Genomic DNA, 27,291 nt, shown 5'->3' on the forward strand with positions numbered 1-27,291 from the left:
GAGGGGCAAGAGGTTAAAACTCGGACCATGTGAGGGGGGTGGGGGTTAAAACTCAGACATCATCACCCCTTAACAAAACTCGGACTCCCTTTGACCCCATGTCCAAAACTCGGACTAGTAGGGGTGGGGGTTAAAGATCGGACATCCCCTCCCCCTTATGAAAAACTCGGACCAACAAAGTGAGGGGGAAAACCTCCCTGTTTTAAGCCACAAAGTCGGACAAGTGGTGTGTCACAAAACTCGGACCACACTCCTATGTCTAAGGGTCAGACAACACTAAATGAAGTAAAATTCGGACCCCCTATATCCTATGAAAGTCGGACCAAGTGAATCAATTATAAGCTCGGATCACACATAATCCATTAAGAAGTTCGGACCCTTTACAAGGGTTAAAGATCGGACCATGTAATGTGACACAAAGCTCGGACTAATGCACATCTTATAAAACTCGGATCCTTAATGCATTTCATAAAACTCAGACTACAAGCAATCACAATTGTAACAGTTACGTACATACATTCAACAGTTACGTTCTCAATTTCTACGATCCAGAAACCCTAAACTCATCACTTTTGCATTGTAGTAACGAATCAGTAAATCAATAGTTTTGACAGATCAATCATCTACAAATCAAGGATCTTAATCATCTAGCAATGATTACACAATCATCAACATTCTTTCACAATAAATCAGAATCAATTAAACAAAGAATAGCATATGAAGAACTAGGGTTTTCATGAAACACACAATCAAGAATAAAAACAACAATCAATCATTAACAATTTACCTTGTATTGATTCTAGAGAAAATGTGAAATCAAGAGTGCTGAGTAGCTTGTGCCTAGGATGAAGATGGTGATGATTGCCAGAGGATCAGAGAACCAAAGTACGTGTTTTGTTTTGTGTAAGTGATTAGTGAAAAGGGATTAGGGTTAAGTATCTCTAGGATTTCACTAATTACTCTATACCTCCCTAAGTATCACATTTTACACAAGTACACCATCTCAAGCAATTTCACAGTTTCACCACCAAGTTTATGCATTCGACAAGTCTTTCACAATTAACACATAACCATGCACAATCACACAATACCCTTCATTGTATCAAGACGTTACAGGTCCACAACAAATCAATTGTGCAAATAAACAACTAAACAACAAAAGAACGTGCAATAAATGCGAAATAGGAATCTTGGAAATTCGAGTTGTCACATCACTAAACATGTTTGGTCGGATCCTAACGATCGACCAAACGGGTCGTGTTCGAAAGTCTAAGCGGGTGTTTAGTCTGCTTTACTTACGACTCTACACAAGCACCAAACTAAAAGTGACGAGCTAAACATGCTAGAACATGTTTGGTTAAGTTAGAAAACAGGTTTTGATATCAAAACAAACGGTTTTGATACCCTAGAGTAGTTTGGTTACAAAATACGCATAAACACGCATTTTGGCCTAAACTACGACTCGTCACTACACCTAGTCAACATGGTAATCAGTAGGTATAGTCACAAGGGACTATAACCATCGTGATTACGCTCACGTTGCAAAGTTCAACGGAACTTTGTGTTGACCATTGACTTGGTCAAAGCTTAAAGTCAAACTTGTTTGACTTTCATGCTTGAAATATATGAACAAGCAAGAAGAGGACTTACAAAGGGTCCAAGAAGGATGTTTGATCTAAAATAGCTCAGGTATGAAGTGTAAACACCCCAACTTAGAGCTGAATTCAGATCAAGTGGGAGAATGAAGTGAAGTGGAGATGGGTATTTATAGGAATTCAAGAGTCGTTAGGATCGTTTCTTGGAGAAGAGGGCATGATCTAGGCCATACAAGTGTTAAGGACTGATTGGGGGACTTGTTCTCCACACAAACCAGCCCCTAGCATTGAAAACCACTTATCAAAACCATCAAAAATGAGCTAAAAGACCAGATTCAATGTTTCTGCCAGATAGGGTTTTGGCTACCCGCCACGGAAATAGCCTTAGGCTGTCGCGCCCCGCCACACCCTCAGATCAGAATTTCATTTTTGGCAGAAACAGTCCCTGCACGCTCCAAACTTGTTTTTCGACGCGTTTAACCCCCGTTAACCTCATTTCAAGGCTCTAAAATGAAGCTAAAGTATTGGGAACTCAAAACATGCTCAAAAACATCTCGGATGTCGGTTCATTTGGTCGTACGATCGCGTTGTTCGGTTAATTACGACGGAAGTCGTAACGAACGCAATAACGATCCAAATTAAGCGACGAATGGAATTTTATCATGCCAATCACTAAAATAAAATATTTTAATGATTACATAAATTTTTGGGTGTCCGGATATATTCAGAACGTAAGATATGCGCGAAAATGCAAACTTGTGCACTTTTTGACGCTTTTAGTCCCTATTGATCAATAAAGTTTATTTTAGTATACCGAACCCCTCAAAGCCTATTTCTAAGCTATGTAAAGGATATTTAGGGTATGTTTAACTTATGATCATGTTCCGGAGTGTTCGTTACTATACAAGTCGGTATAGTTTCGCAGTTTGACACAAATAATCCCTGCGATCGAACAAAGTTGATTTTAACACACCAAACCATTCAAAACTTATTTCTAAGTTATGTGGAGGTTATTTAAGGTATGTTAAGCCTATGTCACTATTCCAGAATGTTTGTCGCGTTATACTGACTGCGTTTACGCACCAGTTCGCGTATAACTTTCCATAAAGCGATTTAAAGCTTGAAATTGGAATCGAATCGAATTGTAAAAATCACCAAACAAAATTACACAATTAATAACACCAAATAATATATAATAACATCAAAGCACATTGTTTTATTAATAATCAACATTGTTTTACGTCGTACATCGATTACAAAGCACAGTTGTCTCAGTCTCCCCTACTTCAGGAAATTTCGTCCCGAAATTTTAACTAGAGGAAGCTTGTGAAAACAAATGCGGATATTTGGTCATCATTTGGTCCTTACGTTCCCAAGTAAATTCTGGGCCACGTTTGGACTCGCAACGAACTTTAACCAAATGAATCCGTTTGTTCTTCAACTGCTTGAATGTACGGTCCACTATCTCCACGGGTTTCTCGACAAAGTGCATCGTTTCATCGATTCGGATCTCACCGAGAGGAATGTGAAGATCAGTGTCAGCTAAACACTTTCGCAAATTGGACACGTGAAAAGTCGGATGAATATTTCCAAGCTCTGGAGGTAGCTCTAGTCGATAGGCAACCTTCCCAATTCTTTCCATAATCTTGAATGGTCCCACATATCGAGGTGCAAGTTTTCCTTTCTTTCCAAATCTCACAACTCCTTTCCAAGGTGAAACCGTGAGTAGGACACGATCTCCGACTTGAAATTCTAAGGGCTTGCGTCGCATATCTGCATAACTCTTTTGACGGCTTCCAGTTGTCACAAGATTATCGCGGATTTTCTTGATTTTGTCCGTTGTTTCCAGAACGAGCTCAGGTCCAGTAAGCTGAGCTTCACCGGTCTCGTTCCAACAGACAGGTGAACGACATTTTCGACCGTAGAGAGCTTCGAATGGTGCCATTTTGATGCTAGCATGATAACTATTGTTGTAAGAGAACTCGATCATTGGTAGATGAGAGTCCCAATTACCACCAAAGTCTATCACGCATGCTCTAAGCATATCCTCCAAAGTTTGAATCGTCCTCTCGGATTGTCCATCTGTTTGGGGATGATAAGCAGTGCTTAGATTTAGTTGGGTTCCCATAGCAGATTGCATGGTCTTCAAGAAATGAGATGAAAAACGAGCATCACGATCGGAAATGATATCCAAAGGAACACCATGTCGTGAAACAATCTCATCAACATAAATCTTTGCAAGTTTATCAGCAGATAGATGCTCTCGAATCAGAAGAAAATGAGCAGACTTCGTTAATCGATCGATAACAACCCAAATAGCATCGTGACCTTTAGATGTACTCGGTAACTTAGTGATGAGATCCATCGCAAGGCTCTCCCACTTCCAAACAGGTATCTCTAGTTGTACAAGCAAACCAGAAGGTCGTTGATGTTCAGCCTTGACTTTGAGACAAGTTAGGCATTTTGATACATACAAGGCAACATCTTTCTTCATACCAGGCCACCAGAACTTAGTGCGAAGATCCTTGTACATTTTATCAGCACCAGGATGGATAGAATATCGAGACTTGTGAGATTCGTCCATCACTAGCGTGCGAAGATCGTCTTGTTTCGGAATCCACAAACGATCCTTGAAGTAGAGTAAACCGTCGCCTTTCCTTTCGAGTTTAAGCTCAAGTTAAAGCGGTAGCTCATCTTTCAATAAACCCTTGATCACACAGGATCGTTGAGCTTGAAGGATACGAGATTAGATATCGGATAGAGCTTGGACAGAGTGAAGCTTGACTCACTCTTTTCGACTAAGCGCATCGGCTACGGCACTCGCCTTACCAGGATGGTAGCGAATCTTGCAATCATAATTGTTTAAGAGTTTAACCCAACGTCGTTGCCTCATGTTTAGCTCTTTCTGATTAAGAATATGCTGGAGACTTTTGTGGTCTGTGAAAACTACACACTTCGTTCCATAGAGGTAGTTTCTCCAGATTTTAAGCGCGAAAACCACAACTCCTAACTCAAGATCATGTGTCGTATAGTTCTTCTCGTGAACTTTCAACTGTCTAGATGCATATGCTATAACCTTACCTCGTTGCATGAGGACCAATGCCTAAGTTGGACGCATCGCAATAGACAACAAAATCATCGCTTCCCTCGGGCAGAGATAGAACAGGAGTGTTACATAACTTCTGCTTCAGCGTTTGGAACGCTTCTTCTTGCTTGGGTCCCAACTCAAAAGGCTTATTCTTCTGAGTCAAAGCAGTGAGTGGAACCGCAATCTTTGAGAAGTTTGAAATAAATCGACGATAATAACCAGCAAGACCAAGAAAAGATCGAATCTCAGTAGGTGTCCTCGGTGTACTCCAATCCTTAATAGCAACAATCTTGGATGGATCCACATGAATACCCTGCTCGTTAACTATATGACCCAGAAACTGAACTTCTTTAAGCTAGAATTCACACTTGGAGAATTTAGCGAAAAGTTGTTCCTTTTTATGGAGTTCCAACGTTAAGCGAAGGTGTTGCTCATTTTCGGCTCGAGTCTTCGAATAAATGAGGATATCATCGATGAACACAATAATGAACTTGTCTAAATAAGGTTTACAGACCCTATTCATTAAGTCCATAAAGATAGCTGGAGCATTCGTCAAACCAAAAGGCATGACTGTGAACTCGTAATGCCCATATCTCGTGCGGAAAGCAGTTTTGGGAATATCTTCTTCGAGAACACGAAGTTGATTATACCCAGAACGCAGATCGATCTTAGAAAAACATGAAGCACCTTGCAGCAGGTCAAAGAGATCATCAATTCGAGGCAGGGGATATCGATTCTTGATGGTAAGCTTATTAAGCTCCCGATAATCGATACACATTCGAAAAGACCCATCTTTCTTTTTCACGAAGAGGACAGGAGCTCCCCAAGGTGAATAACTCGGACGGATGAATCCTTTATCTAATAACTCTTGAAGCTGTTTCGATAACTCTTGCATATCTGATGGTGCAAGACGATAAGGTGCTTTCGTAATCGGGTTGGCATTGGGTACAAGGTCGATATGAAACTCAACTTGACGAACTGGAGGCAAACCAGGTAGTTCATTAAGAAACACCTCTGGATAATCCCGAACAATCGGAATATCCTGAATACTCTTACTCTTGTCTTTCTCCTTGGTGACATGTGCTAGAAAAGCAACATATCCTTTTCTCAAATAACTTTGGGCCTTCGTACACGACATAAGCTTCAAACCATCTGGTGGTTTCTTGCCACGAACTTCCAGAACATCGCTAGACGGAAGAGGAATACGAACAATCTTATCGAAACAAACCACCTCAGCGTGGTGTTTGGTTAACCAATCCATTCCAACGATAATGTCGAAGCTCCCAAGTTGCATTGGCGTGAGGTCAATAGGAAAAAAGATGGTTATCAAGGTTCAACTGACAATCACGAATAACAGAGTCGAGGACAAGAGGTTTACCAGTAGCAACTTCGATAGATAAGGGTTTCCTCAATTTAGTTCTAGGTATCGCAAGCAAAGGTTCAAAAGATAACGAAACAAAACTTCTATCGGCACCAGAATAAAAAAGAATAGATGCGGGTCGATCGTTAACAAGAAACGTACCATTGACAACCTCGTTGTCATCCCTTGCTTCGTTTGCATTTAAATTGTATGCTCGCCCTCGAGCAGGATTCACGTTGGCGTTTACGTTCGCATTCGGATTTGCGTTAGCATTCGCGTTTGCATTTGCCAGCATCGGACAGTTGTTGCGGAAGTGACCAAACTCTCCACAGTTGAAACATGAACCTGGTGGGAATCTAGCAGCATTCCCTTGTACCGGAGCTTGAACCTGGGCAACCTGATTTTGTCCTAAACGACAAACATTGGCCAAATGTCCAAGTTTACCACACGTCGTGCACTGTTTACAAGCTTGCTGTGCAACATGATGACCGTTGCAGCGAGCACAATGAGGTGCGGTACCAGCATATGCCTTTTTCGCAGGAGGTTGAGCCGGTGAGTTCTGATTAGTCTGTGCCGTAACAGCAAAATTCTGGGCACCCTTTCGCTTCCTCGATTTCCTTGATGACTCACCTTCTTTACCCTTACCCTTTTTCTTGTCCTTCCCAGAATCAGTTGCCTTCTTTTTATCCCCCTTTCGGGTGAGTTTCCCCTTTCTGACTTGAGTCTCAGTCAGGGTAGCAGACAACTCGATTGCTTGACGAAGGGTAGTAGGATTAACACCGGTCACAATGTCCAACATAGAATCTGGTAGACCATCGATATATCTTTCGATTGCTTTGTCTGGTGGGGTAACCATGGTGGGACACAATAGACTGAGTTCCTCAAAATGATCCGTGTACGCACGGTGCTCAGCCCCATCTTGCTTTAAATCGTCAAACTCTCGCTCCAAAGCTCGAATCTCGTGACGGGGACAAAACTCTTTCATCATGAGAGCTCGAAGCTCTTCCCATGTTTGTGCTAATGCCACTTCGGCACCCCTATCGCGCATAATACCATTCCACCAGGTAAGCGCTCGCTTCTCAAACACGCTTGAAGCAAATTCAACCTTACGCGCATTCGGACACTGCACATGCCTGAATGTGCTCTCGATACTCTCAAACCACTGTAGGAGCGCAGTTGCTCCTTGCGACCCAGAAAACTTAAGCGGCTTAGCAGAATTGAAATTCTTGAAATTACACTGTGCATTGTTGTTGTTATTATTGTTATTGTTGTATATCTCGTGGACTTGAGTCACAACACCAGGAAGCACAGCAGCCACTTGCTGAGAGACTAGGGCTGCGATTTCTTCAATAGTAAAAGATTGTGCTTCACGTCGAGGAGGCATTGTCTATCAAGGAAATATGAGAAACGAGTAAGGTTGATAATTAGGAAAAAGCAAAAAGAGGTATCGACAAAACACAAGGAAGGCGATCATTTGTTCGTTACCTCGAACAAACAAACGACACGCAGTGACTAATCAAAGTAAATGAATCAAAATAATGTATCGCGAAGACATGCTCGCCTATAAGTGAACACTCACCCCAAGAGTTCCCAGGTAAGAGTGACTGGTCCGATTATGTGGATTTGTACAAACACTCTAGCCTTAGAAAGAAAACTCAGAGTACAGGCATTCACCCTTCCAGTTTGCACGTGTTCACACTATTTAGACCCAAAGTTTGACGAGATTTTGAAAACTCAAAAGGGTTCAAAACCTAGTAATCAATCATCTTAGAACGGATGATTAATTTTCGAAGCAGATTCGAGTTTTGTCGGTGCACTACATCTGTTGATTTCGTCTTGGATCAAGTCAAACATTGTATTGTATAGATTAGGGCTCAATATATGAGAAAATAGGAGAATGTATGTGTTTTAGGAAGAGGTTTCGCTTATAGGGACATATCATAGAGGTTTCGCTTGAATGGTCTGAGAAGGTTTCGCTTGAGTGTTCACATAAGGTTTCGCTTATGTGAACATGTCACTTGAAGCGAAACCTAATCACTATAAATACCCTTAAAGTGAAATCATTTGTAACTTGGACGTATTCCATACCGAGGTGCTGCCGGTGTGACATTTGAGCTGTAATCGTTGTTAAATCAATAAAACAGTGGATTAAAGTGAAGTACAAGCTATTTCTACCTAAGTTTCTTGTTATTCCGCACCTGAAACATAGGAGAACGCCTCTGAACGACTCGTTCGGGTCAGTACACGATCCTACAAGTGGTATCAGAGCTTGGGAGGAGGTTTTCTACAGAAATCAGCTGGATTTCACCTTGTTTTCTTGCTTCTACATCTTCTTTTATCATTTCAGAAAGTTGTACCGGTCAGAATTGATCAAAACTGTACAGAATGTGTGTTACTGGACATTAATAAACCCTGGAAAGTTTCATGCCAAAATTCGGACTAAAATTGGGTCAAATTATCTTCAGACTAAGTTTCGCTTCAATGGACACTTGATTGTTTCGCTTCAAGGTTCCGCTTCAAGTGTCAATTTGGGCTTTCGCTTGATAGTTCCGCTTCAAATTGCATGTTGGTTCCGCTTCTGTGTCATCAGTAGTGAGGTTTCGCTTCAAACATCTGATTGTTTCGCTTGAAAGGTCTCGCTTCAACTGAAAATTTGGGTTTTCGCTTGTGAAGTTTCGTTTCAAACTACATAAGGTTTCGCTTGTGTGTCACAAATATCAAAGGTTCCGCTTCAAATTACGTGGTAGTTCCGCTTGTGTATCACAATAAGTGAGGTTTCGCTTCTGAGTACACTAGGGTTCCGCTTCAAGGGACATATCAGAGTTTCCGCTTCAACAGTTTCACTTATTGATACATCACAGTTTGGCTTCAAGTGCAGTTTAGTGGTTTCGCTTGAGTGAACAACCAGTTTCGCTTATTTGTCACTGATTTTGAAAAACGTGTTAAGTCATCATGGATACCGAGTTTTACAACGCGTTTGCTACTCCGTCTGGTCCAGCAGCGATTGCTCAGGCCATGAACTTAGAGAACGAGACGGGAACCACCCAAAAGCCCCCGAAATTGATGAGTATCGAAGAATATTACGGGTGGAAAGATCGATTCAAGAATTGGGTTCAGGCAAACCATCTTAGATCATGGGAGTGTATATTGAAGAAGTATGTGTTGCCTCGAACAGAATTGCAGGTTATCAAACCGTTATCCAAATTCACAGATCAGGAACGGGTGATGTACAAAGCCGAGAAGATGATGATTAGTCTGCTACAGCAAGCGATCAAAGAAGATATATTCATTCTGCTACAGCATGACAAAACTGCAAAATCCATTTGGGATGCTCTTAAAGTTAAATTTGAGGGAAGCGAGAATATGATAAAGAGCAAAAAGGCACTGTTAAAGAAAGAGTTTGATCTGTTCAGCAGTCTACCGGGTGAAGACACGAAGAAGCTGATAGAACGATACTGCCACCTAGTGAGATCAATGTCAATGCTCAGTATTACCAAAGATCGTGAAGAGTGGGTGGATAAGCTGGCTGATGCGTTACCTCAGAAGGAGTTGGGAACGTGTTTGATGATATTGAAGAACACAGGTGTTTATGACGGGCAGACAATCTCACAGTTTATCGAAAAGATCGAGAGTCAGGATTTGGAACAGCAAAAGATCGCGAGGATGAATAGTCCGAGTGGTCAACAGGATGTAAAGATGTACTATAATGGTAGTATTCCAGTTCCTGAAGCTGAGAGAAGTCCGAAAATCCAAACTGCTTTCAGTGCTGGAGATTCAACATAAAAAGCTGATCAGAGTTCAACAAAAAGCAGCAGCGGATTCTCATCATTTCCAAGTGTCAATCCTAAAGAATCTAACACAAGCTTTCAGTCTCAAAGTACAAAAACTGGAAATGGTTATGTGATTCAATGCAACATAGCTTTAAATCTTCCAGAAGGGCAAAGCTTCTCAGAAGACACTGCTAAAGACCACATGGCTCTACTTGGTTCTGTATTGTTATCCTATGAGGGTCTTGTTGCTGGTCGGATCGGAAATCCTATGCTTACAAAGGAGGATTACGACCAAATAGACGCCGAAGAAATGGAATTAATGGACATCAAATGGTGTCTTGCAAGTGTTCTTAGGCGTGCTGAAAAGTTTAAAACAATTACCGGGAGAAATGACTTTCTTGATGCTCATGTGTCTACTTTAGGTTTTGATAAATCTAAAGTTACATGTTTTCGTTGCAGGGAGAAAGGCCATTTTAAACGGGAGTGCAAGGGAAGAGAAGCTAGTGGAGCTCAAAATCCGTTCGGAAAAGATGATTACTACCGGAAAGCCATTTATCAGCAAGTCGGTCAATCACAAGATTCACAGACGGCTCATGGTAGGAAGATTGAAGATTCTAAGAGAGCATGTTTAGTGGATTTCAGTTGGGACAAATACATATCTTCTGACAACAAAGCCTGTATAGTTGATCAAGATGATGAGAGACTACCTGAAGGTTTCAGCTGGGATATGTTCGTTGATGAAAAAGGAGAGTTCAAAGCATTCATTGCCAAGATTGTCAGAGAGCCAGATATGTTTGCTACATGGATGAAATCTATCGGAGTGAATGTGTCGAGTGAGGATGAAAAGTCTGTTACATCTGATGAAAATTCAGAAAGTGTTAATGAACTTTCAGAAAATGTTGAGGAAATTTCAGAAAGTTCAAATGAGAGTGTTGAAAACGTTGCTAGTTCTGAAAAGGAAGTTGTATTTGATCAAACACCATCTGATTCTGGTTCATCAGATGCTGATTCTGAAAAATCTATACAGTTTGATTAGTCACCAGTTGATAGTAGTAGTGATAATGAGGAAGAGAAACATATAAATGTTGCAAAATCTCATCTTTCTCCTGAAAGTTTTCATTTCTATTTTGCAGATCGCTTGGAAAAGTTGAAGGCAAAGAGAGCTTCAAAAGAACAAATGGAAATGAAGACTGAAAGTGTTGCTGAAGAGAATGATAAGACTGAGCTGGTGAGTGATGATAAGGTAATCAAAGATGAGAAGGTGAAAGAAGAAGTAAAGGTGATTGAAGTTGTGAAAACAATCGAGATTGAAAAGATTGTTGAAGTTGTCAAGCCTTGCGAGAAGTGTTTGGAAGCTTGCAAGGAATGTGCAGTACAAGATGACATAATAGCTGAGTACGAAAAGAAGAAAGAGCAATTACTGTTTAACCTCAACTATATGAAAGAATCATATGATATCTTGAACAAAACAGTAACTGGTCTACAAAAGACGAACTCAGAGAGAGAACAAGCACTGACGATGATGAATGCAGTTATGATGTCAAAGCAAAAAGCCATAAATTTCTACATCAAAGAGAGTGCCAAGTGGAAACAAGAGTTGGAGACCGAAAAGATCGAAAATGAGAGGATTAGACGTTTATTGCAAAGCTATTCTAGTTCTGATTATCTCATTGATCGTATTTACCCAACTTTTGCAGGAATGAAAGCTTTTCAAGATGAGAAGCCAAAAAAGAAGAAAGACTGTGGTAAGAAACCGACTGTTAGCTATAACAAGTGTCTGCCTCCATTTTGGGAAGGGTACTCTCCTAGAAAATCAAACGAGGAGCAACTTGAAAAAGCAGTAAATATAAAGCTTAAAACCGACACAACTGACGTTTTACCAGATAACATTGATGTCACGTTTACCTCGTCCGATACTGATCATGAGTCTGAGTTAATCAAAAAGGTGGTCGATCAGGTGTTGGATACTGATGAGGAGTCCGAGTCAAAGTCTGGGTCTGGAGAGTTAAATTCGTCAGTCAACAGGGAAAATTCGTCGGTTAAACGGTCTTACAGTAAAAAATTTTTGTTATCAAAAGCAAATTTGAATGATGAAACATTCGAAGTTGTTTATACTTTGAATGGTTCTGAAAAATTATATTACAATAAAGAGTTCCCAATAATGAGTATTAAAACGGAATTGATTAACAAAACTTTCAAACTAATAGAGATTAATATTCCTGAATTGAAAGTTTTGAAAAATTTTGAAAAATCTAAAAAATATACTTCAAGAGTTCAACAACGACTAAACAAGAAAAAAGGTTACAATTCTGGTTCCGGTTTTCAAAAGAAACCTAACCAAAATCGTAGCTACAAAAAGAAAGGTCTTGGTTTTATTCCACCAGAAAATTATAAAAATGATAAAAATTCTAAAACAAAAACAGAATTTGTGTCAGGTGGAAGCTCAGATGAGGAACAGAAGAAACCATTTTGGAGACAGTCAAATCAAGAGTTTCTTGCTGAGAAGAGAAAGAATGGAACTGAAGTGTTTTATCAAAGAGAGACTCGAACCTGTTACAAGTGCAATGAAGCTGGTCACATTGTATGGAATTGTTCAAAGAATGCAAAAACAAAACAGGGAGTTTCTCAGAAATTAAAAGAAAAAGTTGTTGATACAGAACCACCAACTGAAAAACTTAAAGTTTTTGAAAATTCAACTTTTGAGGTTGGTGAATGTTCGAAGAAGAATATGTATGAAAAGAAAGGAAAAGACAACCAAGTGTGGGTTGTTAAAAAGAATGATGTGAATGTCGGCGATGAATCTGGTTCCACAAAGCCAGAAGAGCCACAAGTTGAGGAGAAAATTTCAGTGAATGATGATGATTTTCCATCACTGAAATTTGAGGAGATTCAAAATAAAGTTGGTAAAACAGAGATTTCAAATCAATTTTACAATGAGAAAAAAGATTTTGATGTCGAGAAAAACATTCAACCGGAATGTTAAAAAGATTTTTGGGAAAATGTTGAGTGGGAAAGCAAAGGGGGTTAAAGACTTCTATGCAACTAAAAAGGCTACTTACAACCCCACTAAGCAAGAACTAAAAGCCATCAAGTCTGAGAAGACTTGGATGGAAGTCTGCTTTCCATGAAGTCTTAGGACTACGCCGGAGATCCCAAGTTTATATCGTGGATCATGAATCGGCATCATTCTAGTGTTTGAAAAATTTGTTTGAAAGATTTTGAATAATGTTTGAATGTTTGCCGGTGAATGGACTACGCCGGAGCTTCCAGGTTGGTAAGTGCGAAGCAGGAATCGGCACTTTGATGGATAACGTGTAGACGTAACATTCCTATATATGGTATTGGTTGTGATCTTACAAGTGGTATTTTTTTTACAAATGGTACAGAGGTTTGTGAACTGTGAATGGTAAATCAGGGACATTAAGTTGTACTTGATTTACTAAATTTGGTTAAAATAGACAAAATGATGAACCACATCCCCAAATATGATGCTAACTTACAAGTGGTAAAAACAAACTCATTTTCATGAAAAATCATTTTGATTAAAACAAACTTAAGTGTTTTGAGATCTAAATGAGAAAATGGTTTGTTGAAAGGGGGAGTTCAGATTGTTTATGCTTATTGAATGGCGATTTGATGTGATTCGATGTCAGTTGTCAAGTTTCTGTACAGTTTGTGTTGTTTTCTATGTTTTCAAGTGGGTCAAGAGTCTAGTAGTTTTCAAATTTCCATTGAAATGTGTTTGCATTTTAGGGGGAGCAGGGAAATTTCAGAAAATCCAAAAACATTAGAAAATTTGAAAAAGACAAAAACATGATAAAATTAAAAAAATGAGTTTCGTTGTGAAAAGAGGAAATGATAGTACATCAGTAGGCTGTCACAACATGCTAAAAAAATGTAAAGAAAAAATGTGATAAACAATCTCACTGAGGATGTGCCAGTAGGTTTTCGCACATTTAGTAGATTGTGACGAGATATAAATTAAATTTCAAACTTGCTTGTTCTGTGGGTTAACATAAACTTGGATATATAGGTAACCCCTGAAATCTTGTTTGAAAGGTTCCTTATTCTGAGATACTAGGTCTTTATGCTCAGTGATATCTGGGGTATTATCCCGGGACTTCTGCAGTATGGAAGTACTGACCTAGTCCCCGGATAATGCTTTCCGCAAAAGCTTGAAACATAGCTTCGCCCTCAGCATGCTGATGAAACAATAAAATTGATAGTCGCTGCTGTTGAAATAAAAAGATCCTCTAAAGGGGACACACCAAAATTCGAAGCCGTCATCTCTCTGCGTATACGGAAGTATCGACCTGAGCTCTCACGGCCCTCGCATCTAACCCCTATACAGATATCAGCTGTGGTATACTCACCTGTAAGACTGAATATTGGGATCTGGATATGGGAGTATATTCAAGTAGTGAGACACACGAATAAGTCAGTATCTAAGACATTAACATCGTATCTCGGATCAATTGAACTTTGTGTGAAAATTTCAGTGGACCGATATACTAACAATCTAGGTGAATTGTTTTGAACTGAAAATGTAATCAAGCTTAACGGTGTTGGTGGCATGTTTTATAAACTGATATGATCCTCTTACACGAACTCACAAAAATATTGTCTGTAAATATCTCTTTACTGCATTACAAGTTTTGTTATTACAAAATCCAAAAAGATTTTGTGTGTGTTTTAGCATAAAGTTTTAAGAAAATTCAAAAAGATTTTCGACAACTGATATTGGAAAGCTGATTTTCAAAATTCCGAGTGCTAGACATGATGACATTGTTGTGAGGGGGAGTGCTTCAAATTATCAAAATATATCTGTCAAATCTTCAAGTGGTTCATCATAATCCGTGGAAGAGTTATTTTGAGAGGGAGTTTATCTTGGTGCACATGGATTTGAGAGAGGGTTAGTATTGGTGCACTCAATTTGTTAAAAACTAGAAATCTTACTGCTGGGTTAAGAATGTGCAGGTTTAGTCAGGTTTGATATTGGATCTGAAGATAGAGTGCCAGGTTTCGATTTCTGAAGGCCTCTGTTTGAGCCAGGTTGATCGATCCTGAGAATCTGTGAATTTCAGACAACGATCCTGAAGATGTTGCTGAAGAACAAAGGAATGCCAACAAATCGTGAGGGGGAGTCTGTTGGTGTAGAAAAAGAAAGAAAAGCCCAGAGACTGGTCAAGACTGAAGATATGAGGTCACAGCATGGTGATGAGCGACTCCATCAACATCTGAGGGGGAGTCTGTTGGTGCACTCATCTGTTGATTTCATCTTGGATCAAGTCAAACATTGTATTGTATAGATTAGGGCTCAATATACGAGAAAATAGGAGAATGTATGTGTTTTAGGAAGAGGTTTCGCTTGTAGGGACATATCATAGAGGTTTCGCTTGAATGGTCTGAGAAGGTTTCGCTTGAGTGTTCACATAAGGTTTCGCTTATGTGAACATGTCACTTGAAGTGAAACCTAATCACTATAAATACCCTTAAAGCGAAATCATTTGTAACTTGGACGGATTCCATACCGAGGTGCTGCTGGTGTGACGTTTGAGCTGTAATCGTTGTTAATTAAATAAAACAGTGGATTAAAGTGAAGTACAAGCTATTTCTACCTAAGTTTCTTGTTATTCCGCACCTGAAACATAGGAGAACGCCTCTGAACGACTCGTTCGGGTCAGTACACGATCCTACAGGTTTGTGTTCTCGTTGTGGTTATCACCTAAGGATAGGTGACGGTTTTGTTTTAAAATCTAAACACAAGTAGACTTGTGTTAGGGTCCTAAGGTTATAGTCTAGGTCAAAGCATTACTAATAACCTAATTCCCTATAACCATTGGCTCTGATACCAACTTCTTCTGTCACACCCCGACCGCGTTAAAACAACAAAACCGCGGCGGAAACGTCGGGGAGTGTTGCAACAGAATTATTGTTTCACAACCATGGATACAAAAAGCTTCGTTTTATTGATTTACTAAGTAATTTACATTGTTCTAACACAAAACAAACGAGTTACATAACGACTAATATTGTTATTATGTCACTAAGGCCTCGTCCAGATCCAATGTGAGTCATGCATCCTAGTAATCATCATCAAGCATCAACACCTGAAACATATGTGAAAATAAAGTCAGCAAAGAAATGCTGGCGAGTACATAGGTTTTATGAGAGTATCGGATTCATGGCTCGTTTATATGTTGCAGTACCTCGTTAGACTACAAGAGTCAAAATACAAACCTCGTTTTGAAATGTGTATTGCAACATAATTTAACCAACTCAAATCAAATTGGTTATAGTTTATAAAATCTCGTAGCCATGATTCTTAACCCAAAAACATTTATTTTAGTAAAGCAATTTGTAAAACATCTCGTATTAAATCGTTAATAAAATCTCGTTAATAAAACTCGTATGGTTTATATCATTTCGAAAACCTTGTTTGTATGATATCGTTCCAAAATCGTTTACCCAAGTGAACTAAATAACGCCACGGTATGTAATATGTTGAAAACACTTTTATATAAGAAGTACCAGCGGCGTATCTACCATGTTTTCACCACATTACCCCCGTCCCGTTATCTAAACACTTAACCAAAAACCAATCGTTTATCAAATTCGTCTAATCTTGTATGAATCGTTCCCAAATCGTTAACTCGTTTCAAATCGTCTAAATCGTCATTGTTTTAAGTGTGAAAACTATTTGTGGTTGACTCGCTAATAACATTCAAACCTTTGTGACTCGATCACCTTGCTTATCGCTTCTCGAATTAACAAACCACCAAAGGGTAAGTTAACAAACATCAGATTCAGTCGCTACCCACAACCCCCACACATAACCATGGGTGTAGTAAAGTAACGGGATTTGTCAGATCCTATGGTACCATAACCTAATACTGGCCGGCTTGATCAATGCTAATGAATGCCATTCGTTATGTAAATACAACCAACTAGTTTATTCACTTTATTGAAATCGTTATTTGTTTAGTATAAACCATTATAATCGTTTTTGAAATCATCGTTATAATATCGAAAATCGTTTTGGAAACCATCGTTAAAACCTTGAAAACATTTAGCACATATGAATCACCCCAAAAAAATTGAAAACAGTAAAATAGGGGAACTATGTACTCACATGGAGTGCAAAGTATCCTCAATCAATAGAACTTCAACAAACTCGAGCAAACAAGAGAAATCAAACAACACCTAGTAATCGAATCACTAGTCAAACAATAGACGCCTAAATCGGAAGATCGGACAGAATGAGGTCTTGTAAACCAAATGAGTGCTGGAACTCATGTGATATGGTTTAACAAAGCCTACATTCTATATCGGAACCTAACCTAAGTGCTTTCGACCCATTGCGACCTATTTAAAGTAGTTCACGCTACTTTAACGCGTCGTGCGCGCAAAAGTGCGTTCGAGACGTCTAACTAGTCCTATGACAAGTATTATATGCCCATACATGTTTAATTATGTTACATAATCAGTTACGTGTCAAAAGTTTAGGTTACATATGCTTAATTACCAATTATGTATGAAAAGGGTATTTTGGTAATTTACCAAAGGCATATAACTACCTATCATGCGACTAATTAAACCTAAGTGACCATAAGGTATAACCTCGGAAGGTTATCTCCTATGCTACTATGGTCACTAAACATGTTTGGTCGGATCCTAACGATCGACCAAACGGGTCGTGTTCGAAAGTCTAAGCGGGTGTTTAGTCCGCTTGACTTACGACTCTACACAAGCACCAAACTAAAAGTGACGAGCTAAACATGCTAGAACATGTTTAGTTAAGTTAGAAAACAGGTTTTGATATCAAAACAAACGGTTTTGATATCCTAGAGTAGTTTGGTTATAAAATACGCATAAACACGCATTTTGGCCTAAACTACGACTCGTCACTACACCTAGTCAACGTGGTAATCAGTAGGTATAGTCACAAGGAACTATAACCATCGTGATTACGCTCACGTTGCAAAGTTCAACGGAACTTTGTGTTGACCATTGACTTGGTCAAAGCTGAAAGTCAAACTTGTTTGACTTTCATGCTTGAAATATATGAACAAGCAAGAAGAGGACTTACAAAGGGTCCAAGAAGGATGTTTGATCTAAAATAGCTCAGGTATGAAGTGTAAACACCCCAACTTAGAGCTGAATTCAGATCAAGTGGGAAAATAAAGTGAAGTGGAGGTGGAGGTGGGTTTTTGTAGGAATTCAAGAGCCGTTAGGATCGTTTCTTGGAGAAGAGGGCATGATCTAGGCCATACAAGTGTTAAGGACTGATTGGGGGACTTGTTCTCCACACAAACCAGCCCCTAGCATTGAAAACCACTGATCAAAACCATCAAAAATGAGCTAAAAGACCAGATTCAATGTTTCTGCCAGATAGGGTTTTGGCTACCCGCCACGGAAATAGCCTTAGGCTGTCGCGCCCCGCCACACCCTCAGATCAGAATTTCATTTTTGGCAGAAACATTCCCTGCACGCTCCAAACTTGTTTTTCGACGCGTTTAACCCCCGTTAACCTCATTTCAAGGCTCTAAAATGAAGCTAAAGTATTGGGAACTCAAAACATGCTCAAAAACATCTCGGATGTCGGTTCGTTTGGTCGTACGATCGCGTTGTTCGGTTAATTACGACGGAAGTCGTAACGAACGCAATAACGATCCAAATTAAGCGACGAATGGAATTTTATCATGCCAATCACTAAAATAAAATATTTTAATGATTACATAAATTTTTGGGTGTCCGGATATATTCAGAACGTAAGATATGCGCGAAAATACAAACTTGTGCACTTTTTGACGCTTTTAGTCCCTATTGATCAATAAAGTTTATTTTAGCATACCAAACCCCTCAAAGCCTATTTCTAAGCTATGTAAAGGATATTTAGGGTATGTTTAACTTATGATCAAGTTCCGGAATGTTCGTTACTATACAAGTCGGTATAGTTTCGCAGTTTGACACATATAATCCCTGCGATCGAACAAGTTGATTTTAACACACCAAACCATTCAAAACTTATTTCTAAGTTATGTGGAGGTTATTTAAGGTATGTTAAGCCTATGTCACTATTCCAGAATGTTTGTCGCGTTATACTGACTGCGTTTACGCACCAGTTCGCGTATAACTTTCCAGAAAGCGATTTAAAGCTTGAAATTGGAATCGAATCGAATTGTGAAAATCACCAAACAAATGTACACAATTAATAACACCAAATAATATATAATAACATCAAAGCACATTGTTTTGTTAATAATCAACATTGTTTTACATTGTACATCGATTACAAAGCACAGTTGTCACACATCCACTGCTGAGGCAGAATATATGGCTGTTGCAAGCTGTACAGCCCAACTGCTCTGGCTTCAAAATCAGTTGCTGGATTTTGGTATCACTGCCTTGAAGACACCACTCATGCTGGATAGCCAAGCAGCATAAAATATCATCAAAAATCCAATTTCTCACTCAACCACCAAACACATCGACATCAGACATCACTTTGTGAGGGATTGCTATGAAAAAGGTTTGATTTCTCTGCATCATGTTCCAACTAAGGATCAGCTGGCAGATGTGCTAACCAAAGCATTAGACACATCCACCTTTGAAAGCTTGATCTCTAGGATTGGCATGCTAAACATGGAATAACAGGCAAAATCATGTTTTTCTATGAATAAAAGCATTAAAATGTTTTCAAAAAATCAAAAATCCATCCTTAAAATAGCTAAAAATGAATTGTACATTAAAATCCTAAAAGTCTGCCATAACCACTGATGGGTTCAAAAGTCTGCTCTACTTCAAAAGTCCGTCCACTGCTGAAAGTCATCCCCTGTTCTCATATTCCTTTGATAAGCACTGATGTTCAAAATCAGTGATTGTATCCACTAATAGTAAAAATCATCCACTGCCTCCATTACCGTTGCAACCACTGCTTTCACCAGTAGTTTTCACAAAAGTATTGTCCTTCATTTCATCAGGGGATGGCACGTGGACAGTACATAGTGGACAGTCCTTTTGTAACCGCTGCCACGTCAGCACTCACTTTTTCTCTATAAACCCCCCTTTCTACACCCCAAACAGGGTTTACTGTCGAATTGAATTCTTAAAAATTCTCTTCTCAAAGCAGTTTCTTCATCCTTCGTCAAATCCTCTCACAAATTTCTCCGATCGTCTTCTTCAAAATGACTAAATCGAAGTCCTCAGCAAAATCTTCCAAAGGAGCCCCTCAAAAGGCAAAATCCACAGAAATTCCACACAAACCAGCTCACAATCTTCTAGGTCTTCTCACAAAACCCGGCACAATCAATACTTTTGATTCCATCCTTGATTTGATCATTGCGTCAAAGTACAAAACTTTGCTTACAACAGATGCTTCCATTTACCTGCAAACCCAGAGAGAGTTTTGGAAAAATTGTACCCTTGACAAACAAGGCAAAGATGTCATAGCCATTAACTCTACTCTATAGGGAAAAGCAGTCCAAATAACACCAAAATCCATTTCAGAGGTCTTTCAGCTCGATGATCAGGAAGGTAAAGATTCTTTCTTTAAAAACGAGTTAAAAATTGACTTCATTGAGAGAGGGTATGCAGACACAATGATGAAGAGGGATACCTTACAAAAAGGTTTCTTCCCTCCTGCAACAAGATTTTTATTCCATACCCTCCTTATTTGTGTTTCAAATAAAACTACATCTTTTAATGAAATTCCATTGAAGATTCAAAGCTTGGGATATGCTATTCTACAAGAAGAAAATTTTAACTATTCTAAGGAAATCTTCAATGATTTGGTTAAAAATGTTGAAACAAAATCATTCTTACTGTTTCCAAGATTTCTAAGTTATTATTTTGAGAAAAAATTCAGTAAGGATGATATTGCTGTAATAAACCAAGGCGAATCTTTACAAATGCACAGCTTAACTGCTGAAACTTTTACAAGAATGTCAACACCTTGCAAAACACAAGCAGAGGTGCCTGGGCAGAATTTAGCAGCAAACACTGCTCCTCAGGTATCTGCTGCTGAGCCCACTGCTCAAGGTGATCAAGGTAGCAAAACAACTGCCTTGAAACCCACACCTAAAATCACCAAAAAGCCACAAAAAAAGAAAACTCAAAAAACCCCCCAAACCTACCAAAAAGGCAACTCTGGAGGATGAGATACCAGAGCAACTGCCAGTGACAGCACAAAAGTCACATGAAACCACTGCTGCTACTTCCTCACAGTAGTTGGTAAAAATATCTCAAACCATAGCTGAAACTCCTCCTGTTTCTTCACAAAAATAACAGGTTGTACAAACAGGGTCACCACATCATGATGCTCTGGAAGCACTTGTTTCCATCATCCACAACCCAATACCCGGGGCAACTTCTCTTTCTACACCTACCCTCACATCCCCAATTCCACCAAATACAAAACTTTTGTTGGATGCAATTGATTTGAACCAGGCACAAACCAGTCCTTCTCAATCACCTGTTCATGAGAATATGCCTCAACAACAGACTGGGCCTGATGTATCAATCTTTGCTAACCCAGCAACACAACCTTAGGAGGCTACACCCCTTGAGTTACAAGTAAGTCTTGGTGGTAATCCAAGTGAAGCAGCCACTACAAGTGCCGAACCCACTGGTTTGCACCTGGACAGTGGTTACATCAATAAGACTTCCTTGGAGGCAATTCCTTCTATAACACCTCTGTTATATGCTAGTGAGTTTGTTTTAACCACTGGTTCCATCAAAAGATTATCAAGTGTTGAAGGAAGAAGACCCCAGTACCAAGAAAAAGGGGCATCAGTTGTTGATGTTTGGAGTACACTCCCTACCTCAACTTCTGATAAAATCACTGCTAGTAGGAAATCAAATGATCCCATTAAATTGGGTGATGGTTTAAAGTACCAGGAATCGACGAATCGTGTTGAAAAACTTGATACCTCTGTTGTAGAAATCGAAGACATGCTGCATCAGTTGTTGACAGTACAACAGGTACAATCCACTGCTGTTCCACCTCAAGCACCTGCTCCACCACCAGCAGATGCTACAAATGAGCTATGGAATCTTTTTCAACCATTTCTCCAATAACAACAACAGATGGCTGAGCAGCAACATGAAAAACATGTTCAAGAGCTTAGAGAAGCAATGGAGTCTAGCTTCAAGAACACACAAGCAGACATCAAGGCCTTAAAGGCCCATCTGTTGGCAACCACTGGAAATGCTCCTCCAACAGTTCTTTTTATCGATGAACTCTCCCCAGATAATGCCAAAAAGGGGGAGAAAATTCAGGAGTGGAAAAAGAAAGGGATAGATACTGGTCTGTATATTGAGCCAGAAAAAGATGCTATGCTCAGAAAAATTCCCTTGCCAGATGGAAGCAAAACGGTTGATGTTACCCAGAATGCACTTGATGAAGGTGTATTAAGTGTAAAAAGGGATAGAGCGGCAAAGGATATATCAAGGTGGAATGAGGAGAAGAGAGCTTACATAGAGCTGAATGCGCAGGGTTGTTCTGGGTTAAAGGATGCTCAAAATCCTAAGCCAAAAAGAAATCCTACTAGAAAAGTAAGGGAACCCAAGTCCACACCATCCAGACTCACAAAGCATACTCCAAAACCACCATCCAAAAGCCAGCAACATCAAACCTCCACCCAAACAGCTGCTGAAACTCCTGCTGTATCAACATCTGCTGGTACTTCAGTTGTTACAACAACTGCTCTCACTTCAACACACACCACTTCAACACACACCACTACCACTGCCTTATCACCACCAAAAACAACATCTCCACCACCATCATCTCCTGCCAAAAAGCAGAAGACAGCAGATGTCACAACATCTGCTGTAATGATAACAGTGGTTGAAACACCAGCTGTTTCAACAACTGTTAATCAGTCATAAACCACTGCCACTCAAACCACCTCCACTGTTCCACCCAAAACATCATCTGCCTCTCCTAATATAAAAAGGAGAAGGATTATCATACCAGATGATGATTCTCCATCACCACCACCAACAGCTTCAAAATCTCAAGCACTTGTCACAATTCCAAAACCCATTCCTCCCTCTTCAACTCAAATCCAAAATCCATTACCTTCTGCAGGTGATTTGTTTCCTTTGGAACTCATAGTAGTTAGAGAAGAAATAAAATCTTTTTACTATGAGGATGACCCTGCTAAAAGGAGTTTGCCATCAGTTGAAGGATATCCCAGGCCAAACAACATTGAAGAATATTTGAAAATCAAGGCCAAGCAAGCAGAGGATATCTCAAACAAAAATAAACAAGGGAAATCTGATAGAGAATTTCAGCAAAACTATCAGTTTCTACTCACACAGGTCAGATCTATGGAGCAATTTGCCAAAAGAGTATGTCAGCAAATCTCTGAAAGGGCAGATGAGACCTTGAGAAAAGACTACATAGATAACATCATGACCTACAAAAAATACAAGGGGGAGAAACACATGTATAAAAACTGGACCATTCCTGAGCTTGAAAGTGAAGCAGCCAGGATTCAAGAAATGATCAAAAATAAGGTCCATCAAACTCCTCCTGAAAAATTCAAACAGTTTGAAGCTGACAAGGCATTAGAGTTGAAGAGAATTCTGTGTCTAAGTGGGGAGAAGCTAGGTCAGGGCCACCTATAAAAGGTTGGAGGAACTTAGGAAGAAAGATCCAACAGCTCCACACAAGCCTGACTACTCCAAAGCAAAGGTCTCAAAAAGACCACCAAAGCTGCAAGCCAAAAGAACCACTGCTCCCGCTGGTGCTGCCATCTACAAAAGAAGGAGTCAAAACCAGTTGGGTGCTGAAACAGTTCAAGATCTAATTGCTGGAAATGACCTTGTAAAAGAGGGGATTAGATTAATGATGAAAGAAGATCTTGAATTGGAACAATCTGCAAGTACTGCTCAGCCAGTCATGAATAGGCCTGCTTCACTAAATACCTCATCCAATAAAAATCTCCCAAGAAACCCACTAGGCTCAAAAGTACTACAGTGGAAAACTGATAAACAGACCCACGTACTGACAGTTTTCAAGTCTAGTAGAGAAGTGAAGAAATTAACAAGGGAACAAGCTCTTGGCCAGAGTCTTGAAGATTTGCAGGATCTCCTTGATCTTCCACTTAGTAGGGATGATGATGACACAGATGCCTTAACTTTTGAATTACAACTCAAAGGACAAATAAGGGAACTGCTGATGAGGCAATAAAGATCTACAATAATGGAGAGTTTTGGCATTATCTGTTCCAGGGGGAGATTGTTGGGATTGAACCCTGCCAAAGGAACAGATAATAAAAGCCAAAACTGGATCAGAGTAGTGGATCCAGAATAAGCAGATGTTATGGATGCAAGTCTCTCCCCTTGAAAGTGGTTTCAACATCTACTGACCTCCTATCTACTGATCATACAAACTGGTGACCGACAATTGCTGAGCAAAGTCAAAGACTGATGAAGAACTAAAGCTCTGCTGCTCAATCTACTACATTGATTCAAGCACTGCTGATCATGACAAGTACTGCTGGGATCACAGCAGTGGAAGGATGCAATAGTTGTTTATTTACTTTATGTAATGTATTGTAACATCAGTAGTTAGCATAGCAGTGTTTGTATAGGTCAGATATTAAGAGCTTGTTAGGAGGTTAGATGTCACTTTCATGGTGACGTCAGCTAAGATGCTCAGTGGTTTGTTGCGTGCCTATAAATAGAACAGTGCTCTGTACTGTTCTGTTTAGCTCTTCACCATCTTCTTCCTGCATGAACAAATTACTGAGCTTGGGATGAGGGGGAGTTTGCAAATTATACATGCAATTGTAATCAAAGTTTGAAATAAATTTAAGCATTTGGTTCTTTGTTGAAAATGTATGGTTGAAAGCATTTCTTCTGTTTGATTGTGAAAAGTTTGCTTCCATTTAACTTTCGCTGCACTACTTTTTCATTGTTCATCTTAATTCAAACACAAATCACAATTAATCCAAACTCAGATCCTAACAGATGGGTTGGTAAATTTCCAAAAACTTAACATGTTTAATTTTAGCGATTTGTGTGAAATTGAGTTTTAGAATACACTACTTTGAGATGGTTTGTATTTTGCAGGCCTTGACATGTTTAAGGTGTATTTTGGAAGCTTAATGGAGCTTGGAAATGGAGTTAGGAAGAACGGGAGCGAAAAATGGAGCTACACAGCGAAAACCCAACAAAGACTTCAGAGACCGGCTTACCAACGTCCCAGACGCTAGTTCCTAGCGTGAATTTGGGGAAAAATTTTGTTAAAACCTATTTTCGAGTATCTAGTGAGGGGAACTCCATTCTGGACTTCCATAGGCGATTTAGAGATATTTTTGAAGGTTCCATTTGATCCATTATCATATTCCATCAAGTTTTGAAGATTAATCATCAACCATGAGTGGCTAATTTCTTCAAGATCAGCCCCGAGTGAAAGTTTGTCAGTTTCTAGGGTTTTGTTTTTCATGTTATGGTTTGATACAAACATTTGTTAATCATTGATTGATATTGTGTGAATCATTTGCTGGTATTGCTTTGAACTCGAAATTGTTAAGTTTTCTTGTAACATTGACGTTGAGAGATGATTGCTACCATTAAGTTGTGATTTATGCTAGGGTTTGGTTTTTGTTGTTGATTAATAAAGCATACTATTGTCTCATATTGTGATGGTTATCTTGCACCGGTTGCGTATGATAGACGATTGTTGATGTTTAAGATTAGGATTTCAAATTAACAAACTCAAGAAGTCATTGGTGCTCAAAACATAATCAAACCATTCATGGTGGATAGCCCTAGATACTTATTAATCCAAACCCGGGTGTGATTCTTTTCTAAATTCATAACTTCATTTTAATTACTGTTTTGATATTTGTCATTCCAAATAACATCATTAAACCGTTTTCTACAAACCAATTAGAATCACATTGTTGGTTTGCACTTTCGAACACAATTTTAAAGAAAATTAGCAAGCTTCATAATTACTTTGTATATTTTTGTAAATAGTCTAACTAATCAAACAGGTCGTGCAATACTGACCACATACTCTTCGTGGATACGATACCCGACTTACCCTTGCTACCTAGGTTAATTGGGTTTTTGACTGATCGGGACGACACAGTCATGTCAAAATGGCGTCGTTGCCGGGGAGCTAGTGCGCTCAGTATTTCTTTGCTTGTTCGATTTTAGTGTTAGTTTTCTTTTTTTTATTTTTGTGATTTTACTTTGGGTGGTCGAGCTTGTTTGTGCAGGTACATGTTTTGCAGGCACCATCTTTCAATATGAATTGGGTAGATGATGTTCCGTGTGAGTGTTGCGGAAGCGGAGAGCATTTATTAGAAGATTTCTCTTTTTTCTACGGAAAAGTTCAAGCCTACAAGGATCGGGAAGACTACCTCAGCGGATTATATGAATATAGGAGGGCAAATTATGAAGATTTCAATGGTCCATCCTCATATTATCCGTACGTATCACCACCACCACCAAATTATCAAGAATGTCACTATTCTGAGATGGATTACTACTATGAGGGAGAGCGGAGTTACAACTATGAACCCGAATTGCCACATTTCTCAAGTTACCGGGAGGAGTATGATTATTGTTATAATGAATACCCTCAACCGGCATACGAGGAACCTCAAGATTCAATAATTTCAAAGCTTGATGCGATCCTGAATGTAATAAAAGATTCAAGGCAAGAAATTAAGATGGAATTGAAGAAGGAACTTGAGGTGAGAGATAAAGCTCACGAGGCATTGGCAAAGCAAGTGGGTCAACTCGCCGAAGAACTACTCAACTTAGACAAGACCAAGAGATGTTGGCTAGTGGTACCATGTTTGATGGTGATGTGGTGGAAGAGGTTATAGATCTTCCGGAGCAAGAAAATGAATGTTTGAACCGAGCGGAAGACATGACACCACGAGACGAGCCAGATCCAAAAGAATCCCACGTTCACATCGATCCTTCTCTCGTACTTATCACTCCAACCAACAAAGTTGGGGATGAAGGTTCGTGTATAAGGATTCGAAGGGTGGCGCTGCAAGACATTGGCCAGTTCAGTAAGAAGCGACCCCAAGGTTGTACAATATGCATGCCGAGCAAAATAAAAATAGAGTGGATCCGGCATGCCAACTACCGAGCGTATGTTGGAAACTCGGTAGGCAAATGTGCACTTCGACCACCATGAGAGGCCAATCAGGTATGATTGTTGTAGAGTTTATACTATTATTCGTTTTATTTTATTTAAGTAGTTAAATGAAGGCTGTGGGTGTGTTCCCTATATAACCCTCACGAGACCTACTCGTCCTCCGAGCTATCGGGTGGTTTAAAAGGGCTTGTTGCATAAGCTAAATGCAATCGTGATTCCTACGAAAGTGAGTTAGGTTTGTTGTTATTGTACATTATTTTTCCACATAAATCAAAGTGAAATAACGTATGGCTTGGTAATGTTTTCATAAAAGTGGTAGAACTAGGTCACTAACAAATTTT

The sequence above is a fragment of the Helianthus annuus genome, chromosome 9 (genome assembly GCF_002127325.2).
Source record: "Helianthus annuus cultivar XRQ/B chromosome 9, HanXRQr2.0-SUNRISE, whole genome shotgun sequence".
Taxonomy (NCBI): Eukaryota; Viridiplantae; Streptophyta; class Magnoliopsida; order Asterales; family Asteraceae; genus Helianthus; species Helianthus annuus.